Here is a 15672-nt window from a genome sequence, read left to right as displayed (position 1 = left end):
GGGGGGGGGAGCCCGAAGAGAAGCTTATCAAGGCACACAAGACAAGCGGGTTTGGGTTAAGTCAAGAAAGGTCGTCGAATTGTTTTTTGTTGCGCTTTCTTTATACTTCCAGGGGGTACTGAGAGGCTTGTGGGTTCCTCGGCCCTCGCCGCGCGACCTTCACAGGTTAAACTTGAAGCGAGTGAGAAGGAGGCGCCGTTCTCTTTTCCCGCCTCAGGGAGGCCTGGGCCTGGGGTTTCTCCGTCGGCGCCTCCTTCTCCTCCTCTCCGGGTGTGTTCGGGTTGCGTGCGCCAGCCCTACCGGCTCTTTCTTTCCCCCCACACTGCGTGCCCCTCTTTCCCCGAGGCCTTGTGTGGGTGTTTCTGTGTCACAGCGCCGACTTCCCCCTCTCCCCCGGGCCACCATTTCCCCCTCCTCTCCACAGCAGGCGGCAGCGGCGGCGGCGGCTACTGCCTCTACCTCTCGCCTCCCGCCCATTCTCCTCAGATGCCCTTTGCCGCCGCCGCAGGTTTATTATTACAGTATGTGGCTGCTCCCCTCCCGCCTCCCGCTCTCCCACCCCGCTCCGGTCTGGGCTGGCGCCGCGCCGCGGCTGTGCAGATCCCCTTGGCTGCGCTTCGCCATTGGCACCCCTCCCGCCAGCTCTGCTCTTTATTATTTGTCTGGAAAGCGGCGGCGGCGGCGGCATCCGCGGGTAAGGGGGTGGGTGTAAGGCGAGTGACCGGCGGCTGAGTTCACCAATGAGTGCCCTCCGCTGGGTAGTTTCGGGCCTCTGGCACATCAGCGGTTCGGGTGGGGGGGGGGGATGGGGAGGCTGGGAAGGAGAAACTGAACTAGTTCGAAGCCTCCGCTGCCTCCAACTCCCCCCCCCCTTCCCTGCTGCTGGGTTTCCAGCATTCCCCGGTCTGTGTGCCCAGTGATTGGTCGGGTGGTTGTTCTCCGTCTGCTAGACAGGAGCAGAGGAGGGGCGGGGGAGAGAGAGAGAGAGGTTGGTTGGGAAAAGTGGGGGGCGGGGGAGACTTTGAGCTGCAGATTATTGCAGACTAAGCAGTCTGGCTCTGCGGCAGCAAAGGGAGGGGGGGGTGCGCGCTTGCAAGCTGTGGGGGGGGGGGAGAGAGCTTGGCGCCAGGCCAGCTACCATCAGAATTAGCTCATTGTTCAATATAACCAGCACAGGCAACCAAAGCCTGCGAGAAAAAGGAGGGAGGGAGAGAGAGAGAGAGAGACCCCCCTCCCCGAGCTCTTGCTGTTGCCCCCACCCCCTTTTTCTTTTCTCCCACCCTCCCTTTGCAAGGCTGCCTCTGAAAGAGGTGCAGTCATTCCTACCCACACCCCCTTGCCCAACCCCCCTCTCTCCCCCCCTCTCCCCTTCTATAAATTCCCTGCTGTAGCATGCTGCCCTTTTTGAATCCACATTTGTGTTTCAGATCATGTAGAAAGGACAGAAAGTGAGGAGGGAGCGGGGGCTTTTGTCTGTAAGTATATACGTTTCCCCGTCCAAATGCACAGATTTCCCTTCTTCTTCTCCCCTACTCTTTCTTTCTTTGTTTGATTCCCTTTCCTTTCAGGGTTATTCCTCCCTCCCGCTTTCTTCCCTTCTTTTACTTGACTCTGCTGGGGTTTTAACTCTTCTTTTTGTAACACTCCCCCCCCCTTCCATTTTGCTTAACGTTTCCAAAGAAGGCAGTGTTGAAGAAGGAGAAACTGTGCAGCATATGTAGATTTAACTCTCTGTCTTTCTGCGCAAAGGGAGGATTTTTAAGCTTGGGATATTAATGGTTGCCTTGCCTTGGGTGTATATTTTTAGAAGCAGGCATTCTTCCTGCAACAGCCTTCCACACATTTGCTTGTGCAGCAGTTAAGCTTGGAATGAATTTTATATTTTAAATTATGCAATTTTTTTTTGTATGTGTGTGCAGATTCTATCATCTCTGTTAGGTTGAAATTTGGTTTGCACAGAACAAGGTTAACATGTTCTATGTAGCATATCTTCTTTTTAAAAACAAAACCCAAAAAACCCCAGCAGCATGCAACCATATATTAAGTTTATCCCTGCAGTTTTAATGAAATTTTGCATGTTAATAAAACAGACATTACAGATTAAACTGTGTGTGTGTGTGTATATATAATGAACTCACTCGGATGTCATTGAAGCTGTATTCAGAAAACTGTTAATCAGTTGATTTTCTTGTAGCCAATTGAATGAAACTCGCCTGCAAAATTGCACTGAAAGTTAATATTCTCACAGAGAAAGAGGTGTGAACTTGCATTTAGTGCTTGAGAGAGCTAGAGGTTATGTAATGCGGTACCATTTCCAAAAATATCCCCTCTCTGGGCTATTACGTTGTGAAAGTGTGACTGTAATGCTGCTGTCTTCAAGGAGGGAGGGGGGCGGACCCAGCTGCTAATGTGTCTGAGAACAATGGACAAGCTATGCAGTTGGCACTGAATGCACTATTTTCGTCTTGTCTGGTTTTTAAAGTGGGTTAAGCATTAGATGTAGTGTACTTCAAAGAGTCCAGTGTGCTAAGAATAGCATAGAGTTTTTGCAGATCCAGGTATCGGGGATTCTGCTATCCTATAGTTAAGCCTATGGAACACTGAAGCGCCGAGAAACATGATGCATAAGCACATGTGGGAAGGTTGATTTGCAAGCCTTAAACATGTATCTTCCTTGCTGTTTGTCAAATAGCCTCTTGTATTTTTAAATACAAATAGCCATTTTCTCTTTCAATTTTAATCTTTTGCAGAGCGTTCTCCCCGTGCTGCTCGAAAGAACGTGCAGCCCTAAGTCTTAATTGAACCTGAGAATGGTAAGATTTGTTTTATAATTTTATGTATTTATTAATTATAAAAAAAGCTTCTGTTATAAAAATGAAATTGACATGCTTATTGCAACACATGTTCATAACATGGCCTTTAAAAATGCATCCATTGGAATTTTGAGGATCTGCTATTCAATGAATAATGCACTTGAAAAGTCCTTGTGAGTTGGCTTTTCCATTTCCAGGCGTTCTGAAGGGAAACCTGGAAGTTTCTCTTGAAATGAGACTCAGAACAAGAGGAACTCCTTAATGCACCACATGCATTAAAATATGCAAAATAAAAATGCAGAGCAGCATGCTAGCATATCTATTATTCCTTTGCTTTTAAAAGGTCATCAGAGCTGGTGCAGAAATAATCTTTATTTTGTCTATCATATGTTCTTGCCACACAGGAGCTTAGTTACATAGCCTTTTGTAAAGTTTTATCTGGACATCCTTGGGTAAAGCAGTTTTAACCCAAATGTACTCTGCATGGTGGTGTTTATAGTTCTACAGAAGTACACCAGCTGTAAAGTAATTTACAGGGGGTTGGACTCGATGGCCCTTGTGGTCTCTTCCAGCTCTATGATTCTATGATTCTAATTTCCATGCGTTTCTCTTTTCAGTATCATTTGTGACTTGGGTATTTGGAATTTTGCTTCCCCCACCCTCCTTATATCCCTTTCTCACATTAAAGAGATTGCCATAATGACCTCTAATGGCAAACTCTGATGCCAAGATTGCAAACTGAGGAAATGGGTGGGAAGAGGATGGCCTCAACAGTACCACATATATTAACCAATATATTATACTGTAAGGTCCAATAAATAATAATGATAACCAATGAATGAAGGGGTGGGTGGGTGTTAAGCAATGGAAGGGACCAGATGTTTAATGTCTGAGCATAGTCTGATGGGCCATTGTTAAAAAACATGGGAAGTCATGCTCTTTTATTGCCTTCTGAGCACGTTTCCCTTCAAAACTTCCTCTATTACCAAAGGAGGAAAGTAATGCAGACCTAGCAGCTTGACTGCAGTTACACTGCAATTACATTGTTACAAAATTGGTTCCAAAATAATAGATAGCAGGCGGGATAGATGTTGTGAAGAGATTTGTGTGTGGCAAAAGAAAAGGAAAAAAACAAACACCACAATCCTATGTACAATTAACTCTTTTTAAAAGCTGTTTATTATATATTTCATTTGAATTGTTACTTGTTTCATAAAATTTATATGCTGTTGGATTGTAAACCAAACAAAACCTCAAAGCGGTTTACAAAAAAGGTAAAAAATTATCAGTTAATGTGATCATTTGTTTTTTAATTGTGTTTTAGGAATGTATCTATGTTTATTTAGTTGAGTGCAACCACAGAATTGCAGGATATAGATAATAAGGTTACTAATTACTTAGAAGTAGTAAGCCCCGTTGAACACATGCTCAGTCTTGCAGTGTGAAACAATTAAACCAATAAAATAAGGAATGTATGACAGATTCAACTTTCTCCAAAGCATAATGATTAGTACTTTATATAAATTATTGTAAATTCTTTTTCTTTCTGGAATCCTTTATCTACGAAGTGCTTTTCTCCTTTATTAAATTAACCATTGTGCTAGAAAGTTATTATTATAATTATTATTTATTTAGATTTATCAGTTGCTTGTAAGCTGAATGTCTCCAAGTGACTTAAAATACTGTTTAAAACACAAATAGATCATACTTTAAAATGAAACGAAGTAAAAGCAACAACTTCATAACAGCCACAGGAAACTTTGGCAGCATGCTTTGTGAATATGGATTCTATAGTTAGAGATTGTTCAGTTTATTTCACCAGGCATGAGTCTTCGTTTTCTAAAGCCAAAGAAGACTTTTCATGTACTTTACTAGGGAAGATTAATCTTCAAGCAGCAAACAAGTGGTTATAAATGCCAGTTGAACCACAAGTGTACTAAAACTAACCACTGCTATGCATCTGTCATCACAACTGAGGACACAGAAGAGTCATTGTGTATATTGGCTGGTGCCACACAACTTCCATAAAGCTGCAATTTGTTCAGCAATCTTCCCTCAAAATAATAAAATATTGCAGTATGTCCTAAGCACATTCACTGGGAAGGAGGGTCCACTGATTACAATATCATTTGTCTCCAAAGAAAGCATGGTGCAATCCTATACATGCTTACTCAGAAGTAAGCTCCACTGAGTTCAGTGGGAATTACAGTTAAGTATGCATAAGATTGGTGCCCAACTGTGTGTTTTTTTCAGGATTACAGACTACTATGGATTAAAAACTCTGCCATCACAGAGCTTCTACACAATTGCTAAATCGCTGAAACTTGAGACCTTGTTCAGAAGGATTCTTACTATCTACCACAGACATTCCCTATTCTTCATTACTTCATACAAACACTTGAGTGGATCCAAAGGGCTGAGCAGGCCTTGGAGTCATAGGAGTCAACTCCTAGGGGCCAAGGTCCCTTTGCTCCCCCATAAAATATTTGAGGGGGGCCACCCTCCAAGTTGATGGACATTCCCATTCAAATAGTGTATGTGTGCCGCATTGTGTGATCAATTATGTGGGCGAGGTTTGCCAGCTCCCCCCATATTTTATTCAAGATGGCACCCCTGATTGGAGTCCAATTGTGGTCCACAAAACACCTGATAATCCATCCTGAAGTCTGTGGAACTTTGGGAAGAAGCTTCAACACGATGAGGAGCCTTGTATTAGGAGAAGAAGGGCAGAAAAAAACGGCCCTAGCAAAGCCCCAATATGAAGGTGGAAGTGATTGTGTATGTCCAAGGAGTTCCTGGTTTCCTCACCATAGTTTTTAAAGTCAAGTTTTAAAAATGACCTAATTCTACTTAGCAGGGGCACTAATGTCTTTAAATAAGCAGCATCTGGTTTTATTGAAAAACCTTGCCCTGAAGTATCTGGCTAACTTTATTATAATTTCTGCCCTCTGATCTGACCTGGAGCAGCCCATGTAGAAACACCTGTATGCTACTCAGTGTCTTAAGCCTTATCTTTGATCTTGCCCTCAGTCATCATCCTGGCTATGCTTCAGCAATTAGCCCCTGGCTTTGACCCTCTTCTCCAGTTACATCTTTCTGCTGTGCCCTGCACTTTGGTGCTGGCCCTCAGCACAATACTTGTCTGCCCGGTAGTCTCTGATTCTGTCTTGTGCCCAAACTCTGATCTCAGTAAGTCTAATTCTCATCTTGCCATGGAACATGGCTGCTTTTTGTGCAGGTCAGTTACTCCCACGGTTCTTAGTTCCCTGTAGGCCTCCACAGGGCTGGCCTTGGAGGGATTCAGTGTGCATCATGCCCAAGAAATCTAATGTGGGCAGCAGGACTGTGCTGCCCCCACTTGCTGTTAATTGCATTTCATTTTCTCTCTTGCTCCCTGTGGAGCCAAACCTAAATCAACATTCATTGGGATGTTAAATACTGAGGTATGCTCCTGTCCGTTTAGTGTCCCCCCCCTTCTAAGGGTTGGGAAACAGGGTCATGTGATATGCTAATGCAGCAGGTCCATTTCCTGAAAGGTGCATGACTCCCGCATGTGGTCTCTGCAGATAAAAATGAAGTTTAATGTGCTTGTTTGGCATGGGAACTGAAGCGGAGTTATTTGCCCTTCATATTTCAAGAGTCCCGGATGGGCCGTGTGTACATTGAAAGGATTCTGCAGGTGGTTCCCCCTGCTGTATTGCAGGGCTGCCCCGAAGAAAAGCCTGAGGCAGTAAAGTCTCCCTTCCCCATCCGTTTACAAGTTAAGATGCATTGAACTCTTGGCCTGTCAACTTACTTTGGTGCCTGAAGCAGAAAACTCCACAGCTGTGTCTCTGTCTTGCTGGCAGTAAAAATGCAATAACTGACAATCTGCTACCCTTTTATGACATTAAAAGCATCTGCCTGTGGGGGCTGCCTCATTCTGCCTGAATTGGGTCATGCACCCAGCCCCCCAAATCTGTGTGTCTGGATGGAAGGAACAGAACCTGAAGCAGGTGCCCTTTGGCGCCATTGTCTAAAAATACCTGCCTGTCTATTTCTCTCTCTCTCTCTCTCTCTCTCTCTCTCTCTCTTATCTTTGTTAGTTTACAAATACACTGGTACCTCTATTTATGAATGCGATCTGTTTCGGGGTGCCATTCGCACCCCAAAAAGTCCGTAAGTAGAGCACTGCTACTGCACATGCGTGAAGCGCGCTAGAGCGCTTCTGCGTGTGTGTGAAGCACGCAGATCACTTCTGCGCATGCGCGTGGGGCGAACCCAGAAGTAAACGCTTCTGGGTTTGGCGCGTTCGTAACCTGAAAAGCCGCAACATGAAACAAACGTAACACGAGGGATGACTAAGATTACACTGTCAGAGAACTGGTCCGTTGAGCCCAGTGTTGTCTAATCTTGTGTGGCAGCATCTCTAGAAAGACTCAAGCACAGATCTTTCCTAATCCTGCTATCTGGGCCCCTGTCTGTTGGACCTGTATCACTGAGCCACTCAGTCTTAGTGTCTGTGTACACATATGTAACTAGACACATTATCTTCCGCCAATCCTAATGGACATCTGCAAGTATTCCCCACCACCAAGAAAGACCAGCTTCTTGCGCATGCTGTAGAACTGATAACACTGCAGAAATAGACCATTTAAACTCTCTGTGAAGAGAAGCACAATGCATAATTGTTTAGTGATTTTGTTTGTTTGTTTATATAGACGTTCCTGTCCCATTCTTGTTTTGCCTATGAACTACTGAGAGTAGCTTTCAATGGCGCAAAACCACAATCGTATAAATTAAAAAAATACAATGATAATAATAAAAACAATTAAAATAATTTCGCTTTTCTGGAAGAAAAGAACAACCACATGCGCTGAGTGAATCCTTAGTCTTATTCCTACAAAATCAAAATATAAATAAGGCTGCAATATTATACATATTTATTGGGGAGTAAGTCCCATTGAGCTCTTCTAAGTAAACCAGTATAGCATTGCACTGCATGGGTACAATCCTAATCCATTCCTGTAAATGATGGTGTATCATCCATGGTATATTTGGGAGACAGTTTGTCCCCAAGCCAGTTCATAGTAATGATTTTGCCTTTGCAAAGTGGCTCTTAACTCCTTCCAATATTATGGCACTGCATAAGCAAGTACAAGTTATGGTAAGGAACAAGTTTTTTCTAGCTTGTGTGTTCTGTGTAGGTAGTATAGCTAGTTTCTTTTGCAGGCTGCAATGCTTCAGTTTAAGAGTTCCTGCATTTTTCTTCTTTATTGGCTAGGTTTTTCATGCCGTATTTAAAATGGAAATTCATTTCCACTGTCCACACCCTGACTTTTCTTTAATATATTAAGTAGCTTTTAGTTAGCTACTTTAGTTGGAATAGGGGAAGACGACCAACATAACCATAGGATGAGCTGGAGTGGGAAGAATTAGCAAAGAAAACAGTACTGCACTGCCATATTATTGCAATAGGAAGTAAAGCTTGTATATTAGCTCTAACCAAAACATGAGGTCATAATTTTTTGAACACAAGGCGGTATTATAGTTACTTGAGCTAAACTGAGGAGGCCCAGACTTGTGTGCACTAACTGAGCCACCAAGATCTATACCTTGTGAAGAAAGCGACCAATGGAAATCACTTTGGGATGCAAACCTGCACACAGCTACTGTAGAATAAAGTCTTCTGAAATTAATGGGAATTTTTGAATCGCAGCCTAAAACAATTTCTGAGTCATTGAAAAAAATTATAGATGACATAATATCCTCTGAAATGTACTGTGGCTAGGTGCATAATCCTGTGGAATGAATCTTCTAATTAGTATCCGCAGCTGAAGAAGAGGAAGAAAAGGGGGGAACACGAAGGAAGGTGTTAAAAGGGGCAGGTGGGATTTACTTATCCGCATTTAGTTGCTTCCGGCCTGTTAATGTTCAGCAACTTGAGTCATCATAGGTATCATAGAATCAAGTTGGAAGGGACTCTGAGAACTGTCTGTAGCCCAACCCCTGCAACTCAGGAATATGCAGCTGTTCCATATGGGGATCAAACCTGCAACCTTGGAATTATCAGCATCATGCTCTAACCAACTGAGCTATGCAGGCACATCGTACAGGAGCGGGGAACAAAGAAGATCTATAGAAGAATGCCAGTGCAAATGCAACGCCAGAGAATTTGGCTATGTTAACAAGAGAGGGTTTTTTCAAGGAGGCCTTAGCAATGCCATTTACCTTTACTGGCTCTCCTTAACTAAAATTTAAAAAAAACACCAGCTACACACTGCTGGGCATTGATTACTACTATAAAGTTGAGCCAAAAAGAACGCTGGCCTATTTCCAGTAAGGAAAACTACGACAGAAAAGCATCCTTGTTCACAACAGCTGGCTGGCAACCACAAAGTCTACACGGCTATACTGAAATTGCTGAGACTTCCACTTCTGCTTGCCTTCCTCTCCTGCGATCCTGGTCATCTCCAGTTGCTTACAGTCAAAGCTTTCTATACCAAGGAGTGATCCACAATAGGTTTGGGCAGAGTGCATGCTTACACAAATTGGCCCTGGCACCTTAACTGCTGGCTGACAGCCTCGCTAAGAAGGATTAAGCACCACTTCATATCATGCCAGCTCGTGTGCAGGTATACTCATATCACATCTGGGTGTGCCCCATGTGGATCTTGTGAATAGGTCTCCAGGAAACAAGGCTGTCTCTGGTGTTTGCTTCTTGCTACCAGCCAACTAGTGCACTCCCTTTCATCTTGCTCTATGTTAGAACATGTCTTTGTCGTTCCCTATCTCCCTGAGCATCTAGCTCTGAAGTGCTTTGAGAAGCTATAGGGGCCTCTGCAGGGTGACGGCAAGTTCTATTTATAAATTTAGTATGCCACAGCAATACACTAGGGCACTAGAGCAACGAAATGCTTTCTGTCAGTTGCCTAGATCTTATCCTGCCTGCAGAATTCTGTAAATATGAAGGGCGCTGTTTTTCCTATATTTTTGTTAACCAGAAAAAGTTGACTTCCTTATCACCTAGCTCAGGGGTCTGCAACCTTTAAGACAAAAAGAGCCACTTGGACCCGTTTCCGAAGAAAAACAACCTGGGAGCCGCAAAACCGGGAAGGTGACGTCGGGATGGTGCGTGACTAATGCACGCACTGCCCCCATGTGATGTCACAGCCAGTACAGCGCCCGCCACAGTGGGGAGTGTCGGGGCGCACAATGCGCCTCCTCCCCTCGCTAGTATCCGCCCCGGAGCCGCGGCAAAGGTGTAAAAGAGCCACATGCGGCTCCGGAGCCGCAGGTTGCAGACCCCTGACCTAGCTAGTTATCAGTGTAGAAAAGTCAAAGATATTGCCATCTCTATCTACCAGATAATAAATATAAGACAGAATGGGACTTAATTCAAATTGTTGCCTTACCAAACAAGTTAATCATCTGGGCTTTTGTAGTTGAAAACTACAGTGGTACCTCTGGATGCGAACAGGATCTGCTCCAGAGCCCCATTCGCATCCTGAAGTGAACGCAATCCACGTCTGCGCGGGTCGCGATTTGCCATTTCCGCGCATGCGCGTGATGTCATTTTTCAGCGCATGCGCGTGTGGCGAAACCCATAAGTAACGCACTCCGTTACTTCTGGGTTGCCACTTAGCGCAACCCGAAAATGCTCAACCCGAAGCTACTTCTTTTTTTTATAATAATATTTATTACTTTTAAAAGTTACAAAAAAGTAGAAGAAAGAGAGAAAAGACAAAAAAGAAAAAAGAGAAAAAAACAAGAAAAAACAAAAAAAATACAATATATAAACAATACAAACCCACCCTAAACCCATTAAACTAAACACATAAACAAAGCAAAACAAAAACAATTTAAAAACATCCCTCCTTTTGCATACTCTGTCCTTCATTCCCTTGTTTCCTCGACTTCCTCCCTTTTTGTGTCCCACTTCTAGTACTTGTTTCAGCAAATCCTTTCCATCTTTCTCTATTTTCTGTCATATTATAAATAACATATTCTTTAACCTTATTTCCCATTAAAGGTGAATTACTTATATACACCCAACTTCTTATAGCATTTCTGCTAAATCCATAAAATATCATTCCATCATTTTTCTAACAGTCATTACTTTAACAATATTTCTAAATAAACGCTTTAAATTTTCCAGTAATCTTCCACTATCTCCTCTCCCTGGCTTCGGATTCTGCCAGTCCTTTCCGTCAGTTCCATATAGTCCATCAACCTGGTAATCTTATATCCGAGCCTCTTAAATCTCTTCCAAGTCCCTTCTGCAGGTTTTCTTCATATTCTTTGATGCTCAGGAGCCAATCTCGGGAAAACTCCAGCCTAGCAATACTTTTGTTCCTTCTGGACAATTCAGCCAAATTTCCAAAGTTAAAAATAAAGTCCATAGAGTGTTTCAGAACGTATTTCAGGATTCCTCCAATTCTAGCGACCCCCAAAACTTCAGGCTCCTTCAACCCGAAGCTACTTCAACCCAAGGTATGACTGTACTGTATAACTAAGGCCCAAACTAGATGCTATGTGAAATGCATTTACATATTTCATGTAACTGTTTTCCACCATAAGGGAAGCTACCATTAGCTCTAGAGCAGAGGTCGGCAACCTTATCTGAGGATGGGCCGGTCAACGCTCCGTCTGTCAGAGGGTGGGCCGGAGCGTGTGCGCACGCACTCTCTTCTGGGTCGGAGGAGCACACACGCTATTTCCGGCGCTCCTCTGACCTGTATGTGCACCAGAAATAGCATGTGCACATGCGCATGGGTGCTTCTACGTCCCGCACGCATGCGCACACACTGTTTCCAGTGCACATCCGGGTCGGGGGGAGCACCTGTGCACATGGGCACAGGCGCCCCGCTGGTAAGAGCGGGTGGCGGCAGGGGTCACCATGGGCCAGTTAGACAAGCCTTGTGGGCCGCTACCAGCCCATGGGCCTTAGGTTGCAGACCCCTGCTCTAGAGGTCTTTCTCCTGAGATGTATGGCAGATTCAGGTAGGGAATTTTCTAAATGGCCATGGTGCTGTGTGAAAGTCTTAACTTCCACCTGAGGCAGCACAATCCTGGTTCTGATCTTCCCTTCTGGTTGCCGCTCATTTTGTTTTTTAAAAAATCAGATAGATGAAATGCATCAACACACTTCACATATTGCCCAGTTTTGCTTTAACGTGAATTGGCATTTGGGAGAGAGGGAAGCAAGATTTGTAAAACAGTTTGGCCCTGTCTGCATTATCTGTTTACTATGGCATCAGAAATGGAGGTTTCCCTCAAAATCTGACAGGATGTGGTTGTCCCACCCATAAGACACCTCTCTGTTTCCAGTCTTAGCTTTCAAATTTCCACTTCCTAGCCCCTTTCCTTTCTCACCTTCCATTGTTGCTGCGCCACTCCTTCTGATTGCATTAAAGTAATCTAACAACTGAATTTAAGCCACACACAGTGTCTTAACAGAAGCATGGCAAATGAAAGATACGAGGGGATGCCTTCTTCTGAGCCGTGCCATTATTTAAGCTTCTGTGCTTTTAAATTTCTGTGCCTCAACATTTACTTAAAGTTCCAAGGAGCGGACAAAGCAGTCTACTTCTGGACCACACCACTTCCACATGTTCTTATTTCTAATTCCATATTAATGTGCTGTTGAAAAAAACACCATGTGATTTTTAAAAATTAAATCTGTACTTGCAATTTTATGAGGTGGTCCACATACTGGCTTTTTTTAAAAGTTCCCATCTCACTCTACCAGTAACAGCTTTCCCCAAGTGGCCGGAAAGCCTGGCTGATGCTGTGACAGCCACACACTTTCAAAATAATGCTGCCATTTTGTTTAAAGGCCACCTCATAACACTGCACATTTTCAAAGGCAAGATTATCATCATCATCGATTTACAAATCACCACCTCAACAACTGTCTCATGGCGACCTACACATAAGATGATTAAAAACAGTTTAAAAACATGAAACGGCAAATACCTGAAACCCTAACAAGGAGACACTTGTGGAAAAGACCAACTGGGAAGACTGTCAGAACAAAAATATCTTCAGCTGTGCTGTATCTCAACAGGAACGCTATTCACAGAACAGCCACACTAAAAGCCCTGTTCCAAATTACTGCAGAGTGGGCTTCTGTGATTATTGGAACTTGCCGGAAAAGCTTGACCACAGCAATTTACTGGGATATGTAAGGCATGTCTCTCAGATAACCTGGTGTATAAGGCCTTAGGCTAGTTCTCACACCTTGAACTTGGCTCAGTAGCAGATTGGCATCTAGGCCGAATCCTGCAAGCAGGGTGTTCTGTGGTGGCTTTGCCTCCACAAACAACCTAGCCACCCATTTCTGCACCAGCTGCTGCCTCTGGACCAGCCTCAAGGGTAGTCTCACATAGAGTGTACTGTGGTAATCCAGCTATGAGGTTACTAGTACAAGACATTTGTGGTCAATGGGAATGCATGTAGCTGCCTTATCAACCAAAGTTGGTTAAAACATTCCTAGCCACCAAGGACACCACCACCGAGATAGATAGATAGACAGAGATAGATCCAGGAGCACCTCCAAACAGCACACCGCCTCCTTCAAGGAGAGCATGATCCCCATCCAGGGAAGGCACCTTCCTGGACCCAGGAACTACTCACCCACAGAGGTTCTGTCTTGCCAGGATTCAAACACTATTAGCGCTCATCCATCCCATTGCTGCATCCAGACACTGGTTCAGGGCCTTCTCAAGTATTCTCAGTTCAGATGTTACAGACAAATGGAGTTGGGTATCATTGGTCCAAAGCTCTAATGACTGCTCCCAATGGGTTGATGGAGCGTTGGAAACCTCACTTTGGACTGAATTAGTCGTGACATCTAGATCACTAAGGAGACAAACAACTTTGTCCTCAAAATGCCCAGAAAGCAATTCACAGGAGACAAACAACTTTGTCCTCAAGATGCCCAGAAAGCAACTCACAGACCATCTCTGAGGTGTTCAAGGCTCCTAATATAGGTGTCAACAACCTATGGACCACCCTGAAGAGCTCTTGAGGACAGGATGGAAGCAGTGATGTAGGCCTTCTTTCCTGCTTTTGCTGCCACACAGTAGGCACAACTATGTGCTCTGGCAGAATCTTAGAAAATGACAGGATCCAAAAGATAGCTAGCCGCATTCCAATCCATACATTAGATTCAGTTCAGGTCATTTCACTTCAGAATATGAACCAGATGAATTCCTCAAGCATCCCTGTGTCAAACTCAATCTACCCCAGACACAGCTGCCAAATCTATTTGGCAAGAGTTATGGAGGCCCTGTATACCTGAAGGAGCATCTCTACCACCATTGTTCAGCCTCGACATTGAGGTCCAGCTCTGACGGCCTTCTGGCTCTTCCCTCACTGCGAGAAGTGAAGTTACAGGGAACCAAGCAGAGAGTCTTCTGGGTAGTGGCGCCCGCCCTGTGGAACGCCCTCCCATCAGATGTCAAGGAGATAAAGAACTGCACAACTCTTAGAAGACAGCTGAAGGCAGCCCTGTTTAGGGATATTGTTAATGTTTGATGTTTTATTGTGTTCTTATATCTCTTGGAAGCCGCCCAAAGTGGCTGGGGCAAGCCAGTCAGACGGGTGGGGTACAAATTACATAATGATTATAATTTCCTAGTCCAACTATCCATGATCCTTTCTCTCTGGCAATGATGGTACTTGAAGGTGGTCCTCTACTTTTGCTAAAGACATCATCGTATTACACTTTCTCTTTTCCCAATCTGGTGTTTGTAGGCTTCCAGTGAAGTAAAGGGTGTGATTTGGCGGGATCATTCACAGCCCTGTTAAAAAAGAAAGGTTGGTTTAAAAAAACCCAACCCTCAGTTCTTCCACTTACATTTTTCATTTGATTTCTTGCCACATTTCTTTTTTTCATATGAGACTTTGGAAAAATGTTAAGTTACTATGCCGTGAAACCCTATGCATATTTATTAGGAAGTATGCCCCACCAAGTTCAATGAGGATTACCCTCAGGTAAGTGTGCAAAGGGTTGCAGCGTCACAATTTGTGGTATCTGTACGGAAACAAAACAAAAGGAGATAGATTGGGATCTTCAGGATTTCTGCTATTTTTCTGTTTCAAAAGTGAGGGTTTTTACACCATTAGCTTTCTTCCAGTGGTAGAAATTCAGCCACGATAGTGATGGACGACAACGAAGATTGGCAGGCAAAATTTTGTAGATTAATGAAATAAAAACAGCAGACATGACTGCTATGCATAAATGCCCAACTGAGTGTGAATGATGGTTGTGAAGGATTTAAAAGCAGAATGAAGAAAGAGTCATGCCATCACCTCTCTGAGGATAGCTCAGTGTGCCTGACAATAACTTGGCATTTGAGGAGACAGGTTTCATTTCTGATTTGGAGTAGTCAAAATTGTAAATAATCAGATACAAGCATCCAGCAGGTATTGCAGGAAGTAAGACCCTTTGCTGCCTGGGGAGTTCACCCCCTCACATAGTTGAAATTAAGCTCCACTGATGCCAGATTCTGTGAGTACATGGCAAATTAAGTTACAGGTGTCACATAAACTGCACAGCGATCATTCAAATGCAACAGTCAAATTGTATTAAAGGCAGGCTTATTTCAGTATCAGCTTAGTTCAAAACCAGGTGAGCAAAATGGTGTGTGGATAAGATCACGCAGGGCACTTCTCTGGGTTAAGGGATCTCCGAAGACCCTACAAAACTACTTTATACAAATTTAGACCAGCAGGTGGTGACAGAGTGGCTTCCCCTCTTTGCCCTGTGCCTCTCCCCTCTCCCCTCTCCCCTCCCAGACTTTGTGCTTCATACTGCATCATCCTTATCACAAAACCTGAAGCCCGGTCATAGCATCATTCCCCAGAAGTAGTG

At 44.0% G+C, this 15672-nt stretch overlaps 1 long non-coding RNA gene across 3 annotated transcripts in view; it reads right to left on the bottom strand.

Annotated features, from left to right (window-relative positions):
* Positions 1–10465, bottom strand: part of LOC309514509 — a 266727-nt gene extending 256262 nt beyond the window's left edge. For all 3 annotated transcript variants that reach the window (XR_014212023.1, XR_014212024.1, XR_014212025.1), the window contains exons 1-2: positions 10106–10465; positions 7240–9818 (exon numbers count right to left, since the gene is read on the bottom strand). This is a non-coding gene — a long non-coding RNA (uncharacterized lncRNA). The remainder of the gene's footprint in view (positions 1–7239; positions 9819–10105) is intronic.
* Positions 10466–15672: the final 5207 nt, after the last annotated feature.

This window comes from Podarcis vaucheri (assembly GCF_965113315.1).
Source record: "Podarcis vaucheri genome assembly, chromosome: 11".
Lineage (NCBI taxonomy): Eukaryota > Metazoa > Chordata > Lepidosauria > Squamata > Lacertidae > Podarcis > Podarcis vaucheri.
Note: the sequence above shows the minus strand (reverse complement) of the source record. Positions and strands in the feature narration are given on the sequence as shown.